Consider the following 6,682-nt stretch of genomic DNA (forward strand, 5'->3'; position numbering starts at 1 on the left):
CTAAATTAGCTTGGCATGAGTTTCACTGTGGCACAGACGGCTGTCAGCAAACATCATGTGTACAGATTCATCTTTAATATTTCTTGATTTTGATTTGTGGACTACCAGTCCAAAAAGAAGGCTGATTTTTGTTGTAATCATCCCATCCTTTATTTATCCCCTATCTTATTACAGAAAATGATAGCTTTTATATGCGTATGTAATTTTATAACTGTGTATGTGTTAGCCTGATGTCCACACACTGCCTGAGCCCTGCTTTTCCCTCAGAGAACCTGTACGCCGTGTCCCGTACGCCAGAAAGCTGCTCTACCAGGAGCTGCAGTCCGTGAACATCATCCCTCGACTCGAGCTGTCGCGCTACAGCGAGTGAGCAGGACAAGGACAGAGATGTGTCTGTCCATCCTCTCCCTGATCAAATCGATCGATTCGGGACCTTGTGAATCTGAATCGAATCGATTCTAGAAACAGTTATATCGTGATGACTGGCAGGAGGCGATCTCACCCTGTGTTTCTCTGCCTGTGGTAGAGGTGGAACCAGATCAAGCGGAGCTGATTCTTGAACAGCCTCAAGTCAGAGCTGGATTGACCTTCTGTCACCAGGTACTGATGAGCCCGCTGTGGAAAAACATCACTGATGATGTTCATGAATCCCCAGCTGACTCTGGTAACCTTAATACAGCACAGAAAAAATGTCACAATAATCATTTTATGTTGTGATTATTGTGATAATAACAGAAACAGATGCATCTATGTCATTATCTTTGAGCTTTTACACTTAACATAATTATAAAAACATGAGTATAAAAGGTGTTAAAACTCTGATGCCATCTTGGAATACTGCACTTTGTTCATGTCATTACAACATTTCTCTCTTTCTAATCATACATCTAGATGTTATGTCAACACACATTTAATCTACATTATAAGAGTGCCTTTGTGATAAATGTGTCTTTCATTCTTAAATTAACTGGTTAAATATTTAATCTAACTAAACCCTAAAGATGGAGTCAGAAGACAACAGTCACCTGAAGGGGCTGAAAATTGTAAAGACCCTACAGAACAATCAGTAAATGTGAGTAAATCTGTGATTCTGTGAGTAACACACTGGGTTCAGTTTGGAGGTTGAACTCTCACTCACCAGGATTGACAGCCGTCTGTGCCACAGTTAAACTCATGCAGTGCTAATTTAAAAACACTCAAATATTTTAGACAATTTATATTTTTCTATCACAATAAATACAAGTCTTCATTGAAGTAAACACACAGAGCAGTAGTGGATGTTTTTTTTAAATATTATTTTCTTTATTTTGATTAGCCACCAACCACATTGTTTATATTTGTAGTTTTTCAAGTATGGAGCACCACAAAACTACAAATAAAAAAAACAATCCAGCTAACCAATTTTGTGCTCTCTACTATCAGAACCCACCAAATTGTATCTCAGCCCTGCCCGACGGGCCGATGGGCTGGGCTGAGATGGATTTTGGTAGCCCGACTGGAGAAATCGCTAGCCCCGGGACGTCGGGCTAGCGATTTTGCGAGCCCTGGTCAACCCCTCACTTGAATTTTTGAATTTCAGTTTAAGGCAATTAAATTCAATCCAAAAATTCAATCCCAACAATCAAGTGATCCCCTGTGAGCAACAGTGGACAGGAAAAACTCCCTTTTAACAGGAAGAAACCTGTGACAGAACCAGGCTCAGGGAGGGGCAGTCTTCTGTCATTACTGGGTGGGAGGTGAGGGCAAAATAAAATTGAACATAAAGGAGAGCACAGATTGTGGACCGTGGCTGGAAAACATTATTACTGTTTTCAAAAGGCACCCGGTCCACATCCACAACTACAGTAGGGCTGGAATGGATAATAAGGATAATCCCACAGAGGACGGACATTCACTTCATCGGAAAATATTTGCGACGGCCCAGCAAGCTGCAGGAACAACAACGGCTGCTGTGACAAGACCTACTGTAAGTGCGACTTTGGCACCAGCACGCCACCAACCACTAGTCTGAGACTCGTCAGTAGGTGGTTCTGTGACAGGAGTCTTTCGTTCTTTAAACTCCCTTCTAAGGTTGTCGATCCTAGTAAGATCCATTCTGTTTTGCTGCCGGAGAAACTCCACATGCTGAACTAATCTCTCTTTCTCTCTTTGCAACTGCTGCAGTTGCTCCAAGCGACTAGTCTCAAGATCCTGTATAGTTTCCCTGAGAGTCCTGTGCTCTTTCTGTAATTCACCCGACTTACTTGTAACCTTGGCCAGCTCCTCAGTGAGAAACGCCATCTGTCGCATAAAATGTAATTCCTCTGTATTATCTCCGTCCTTAGGTGAATTATTTAATGTTTCCTCCGACATTTCTTTAATAGTATAAAAGCACAGTGTCAAAAGAAAAAAAACTTTGTATGAATTGTATGAAAGTATTGTCTTTGTCAAAGACAACTCGCTGTTTCTGAAGACGTACCAAACTGTGTTATAGCACCTCTATTTGTGGACTCATGTGGCAGAGATGGTGACGTCACAGTCTCTCCTTTGAGAAGATCAAAGAAGCGCTCCGTATCATTCCGCGCATGCTCAGATGGTGCAGAGATAATCGTGGACCAAGTAAAGAAGCAGACACCAAACTCAGTAGACAAAACACACTAAGAGCTCAATATTATTGAGCTTTAGTCAGTTCTCTGCATTCTTCAGTGGTTTAAAAAATGTAGTTGTAGTTAATTAATGTACTTTATTTGGAGCATCGTAGGCCTTAGTGAAATAGAGACACAGCTCCTAAACCTTTAAGACAAACAGTAAAGTAAGACCGCTTCTAAAGTCGTTCAAAGTTGCTTAGCCCTGGTAAGCCGCAAATACGCTAACATATATGAAAAAATTGTAATGATAAAAAAAAGTTTCGTTTGGGATCTGGAGCTTAAAGAATTGTTTAGCATTGTAAGCATTTATTATTTAAAAAAATGAAAACTCTTCCATAAGTGAAACTGATCAAAAGCTGAAGGTTGTGAACATATGGATGTGCCACTGTGTTTATGGAACAAGTGCCAACTTGGTTTAATCGGTGTGAAAAGAGAAAATGGGATGATCCACACAGTAGTGTGTCAAAATGTATTATTTTCTCAATCAGCAAAGTAATTTTGGTCTGTGCTGATATCTTTGGTTTATTTATAGTTTTTGTAGTGCTCCCTACTACAAAAATATAAAGAAGAATATAAATTGTCCAAAATATTTGAGAGTTACTAAATTAGCTTGGCATGAGTTTCACTGTGGCACAGACGGCTGTCAGCAAACATCATGTGTACAGATTCATCTTTAATATTTCTTGATTTTGATTTGTGGACTACCAGTCCAAAAAGAAGGCTGATTTTTGTTGTAATCATCCCATCCTTTATTTATCCCCTATCTTATTACAGAAAATGATAGCTTTTATATGCGTATGTAATTTTATAACTGTGTATGTGTTAGCCTGATGTCCACACACTGCCTGAGCCCTGCTTTTCCCTCAGAGAACCTGTACGCCGTGTCCCGTACGCCAGAAAGCTGCTCTACCAGGAGCTGCAGTCCGTGAACGTCATCCCTCGACTCGAGCTGTCGCGCTACAGCGAGTGAGCAGGACAAGGACAGAGATGTGTTGGGTGGAGACGAGGGTAAGGGGGGGTGAATTTGTGAGAGAGTGAAAGGGACGGTTTTGTAAAGTCACACACTTCACCGGGAACTGTTTTCTCAGATAATCAATCAGCTGTTTAGATAAAAAATATGGACTGACTGCACTGAGGTGTAACATGTGCCTGTGTGTGTGCCAGTTGTGCTCAGTGTGCTGAGGTGAAGCATCCAAACCACACGGCCTGTTCTTCAATCCGGGATCGTGTCCCAAATCAGAGCTGCGGAAGGGTAAGCGTCACAGTGAGTGTGCTGCAGCTGATGTTGACCTGAAGAATCGTGTCTCGCAGGTACAGTCTGCAGTCTATGAAGTGGGGCTCCTGCTGCTCAGGTGTTCTCACTGAAGTCCGTTTCACCTGATGAGAGGAGGCAGCTCTGACTTGAGGCTGTTCAAGAATGAGCGCCACTTAATCTGGTTCCACCTCTACCACAGGCAGAGAAACACAGGGTGAGATCTCCTCCTGCCAGTCATCACGCTGTAACTGTGTTGAGGTGTTAAATTCATCCATGTGATTCAGCAACACTGTAAAATAATATTCATTTCTTTGGTAAGAAGTGTGTGTTTCTGTTCTTAAATTGATCATCACCAGCCTGGACTCTTTGTTGGCCAGACAAAATCAGAAACGGAAATCATTGGTTTTCACAACTGGGTCCAGTTCTACCTGCAAAGGATATAAGGCCAGGGAGCATGATTTGGTAAGTATAACATTTCACCAGACAGAAGAGTTTGATTTCAGTATTCTCAGCCGGTCGGCCTCATGTGTGCCTGATCACAAGTCGGTCCACTTCATACATGCACAGTAGCGCAGGCAAATAGTTGCTCACACGCTTACTGTGGCCATTATTGAGCTCGCGTTGGGTGGAGATGAGAAGTTTCAAAGAGATTTAATTTATATATTTTATATAATAAAGTAAATGTACGAATGACCGGCAATAATTCAGTCACTGAAATTATCCATGAAATTAGCTAAGTAATTCCTAAAAGTCTGTAGATTGACTTTTACAACAAGGAAACAGGTTTTCTCATTAGCAGAAATGCTCAATAGACAGAAAAACAGAAACCCTAAAAGAAAGTTACCGCGAGATTAAGAGAAACGGCCTTGTTTTACGCACACCACGGGTCAAGAAGGAGTCAGAATAATTTGTGTGTGTGTGTGTATATTTGTGTGTATTTATCCCACTTTTCGAGTTTCATCGCTAAATCGGTGTACTTAGGTGCACAAGATTGAAAACAATTTGTTCTGAAAAAAATGCAGATGAAGAGTTGTTTGTTGACAGTATAGATCAGCGGTCCCCAACCCCCGGGCCTCGCTCAGGTGTGAAATGTATGGTTTTCAGGGTTTTTATCGGTTTTCAGCGTTATTCTGTTATCGTTTTTATTGTTAACTCGGTTTTCCTGGGTCTTTTCACGTGTGTTACGAATAAATCTTTTTTTCCGTACCGGTACTAGTTTTATTTTGTTGTATTTATCCGCGACACCTTAAAGGCCGGTCCGTGAAAATATTGTCGGGCATAAACCGGTCCGTGGCGCAAAAAAGGTTGGGGACCGCTGGTATAGATGGTTTGTTTTTAAACCTCTTACCACTCACAGAGTCCCCGGTGACAGTCTAGCTATGTCAGATGCCAGTCATTTAAGAGACTAATACTTTCTTTGAATTGAAATTGTGCTAACTCACTTTGTTCAACACAGCCCAGAGTAAGATTAAAAATAAAACATATCAGAACTAATTTTGTTGGACGCAAGAAAAACTGGAGCATCTTTGTAGGGAGCCGAACTAGGGCCTACAAGTTTTGCAGTGCCTTTGCAGTGACTTTGCTATCTGCACAGAGCGTTTCTGGTGTGGCTTATGCAAAAGAGAATTGCAACAATACAGCGTGTTTCTCTGCTCCCTTTCACACAGTAAGTATGTCTGTTGTAGACTGTGCTTTATAAATGTCTCTTTGATTATTCAAACAGTGTTTGAAAACTTTATCGTCATCGCCGGCATGCTTTGTACCTCAGGCTCATCAGAGACAATCGTATCCAGGTAAAATCATTTTCTTTAATCTACAGACTTTTAGGAATTACTTAGCTAATTTCATGGATAATTTCAGTGACTGAATTATTGCCGGTCATTCGTATATTTACTTTATTATATAAAATATATAAATTAAATCTCTTTGAAACTTATAGAATCTAATCTTTTGGTTTCTTTTTTTTTTTCCCATAGCATTTTATCAAACTGTTGTCTGCTACAGAGTTAAAAGTATTGTACTAGTAGTAATATAGCATCCACCATCTCCTGCTTGCATATTTCTGAAAACATCTTAGTGGTGTGGCAGCCATGGGTTGAGCCAGCCCTGCAAACCCTGTGGATGAACGATGCAGTGGACAGTGGGAGGAAGCATCCTAAAGCTCTCTTTGCAGACCAGCCTGTGTGATTCTCCACTCGCCGACCAGAAAAGACAAACGGCAGGTCTCAGTTGCAGCACCTCATCCATCCATGTCTGATCTTGCATCGGCAGATTCAGCAACACAGCCAGAGGCTTCCTGTAATCTATTACAGTTGTTAAAAAAACGGTCCAGGAACAGGTCACTCAGGTTAATCCTGTATAAACAACTGTAAATATTGTTTTTCCTTCTTTAAATATTGTTGGCTTATTAGAAATATTCTTGTTTAATTGTTGTTCTCCAAAAAGTTGATTCTGTTCATCTGGATGTAGCGTTTTGTGGGAGAAACGTTTCGTCACTCATCCAAGTGACTTCTTCGGTCTCAGCTGACTGCAGGTTCCCCCAATCTCATAAACAGTACATTTGCATAATGACTTAAACTAGCCCACTGAATTGTTGTTGTTATTTACTTTATTGCCATATTGGGGCGATCGTGGCTCAAGAGTTGGGAGGTTGCCTTGTAATCGGAAGGTTGCCGATTCGAGCCCCGGCTTGAACAGTCTCGGTCGTTGTGTCCTTGGGCAAAACACTTCACCCGTTGCCTACTGGTGGTGGTCAGAGGGCCCGGTGCCACCAGTGTCGGCAGCCTCGTCTCTGTCAGTG

At 41.4% G+C, this 6,682-nt stretch overlaps 1 long non-coding RNA gene across 5 annotated transcripts; it reads left to right on the plus strand.

Annotated features, from left to right (window-relative positions):
- The first annotated feature begins 395 nt into the window (after positions 1-395).
- Positions 396-6,274, plus strand: LOC120442145. 5 transcript variants are annotated; one of them, XR_005614513.1, is made up of 7 exons: positions 396-664; positions 1,002-1,072; positions 3,495-3,635; positions 3,792-4,096; positions 4,239-4,344; positions 5,606-5,675; positions 5,859-5,998. It is a non-coding gene; the product is annotated as an uncharacterized LOC120442145 (long non-coding RNA). The 5 variants fall into 5 exon arrangements; XR_005614512.1 differs by having other exon boundaries at positions 396-600; XR_005614510.1 differs by having other exon boundaries at positions 396-1,072.
- The last annotated feature ends 408 nt before the right edge of the window (positions 6,275-6,682 follow it).

This window comes from Oreochromis aureus, linkage group 10, assembly GCF_013358895.1.
Source record: "Oreochromis aureus strain Israel breed Guangdong linkage group 10, ZZ_aureus, whole genome shotgun sequence".
Classification (NCBI taxonomy): domain Eukaryota; kingdom Metazoa; phylum Chordata; class Actinopteri; order Cichliformes; family Cichlidae; genus Oreochromis; species Oreochromis aureus.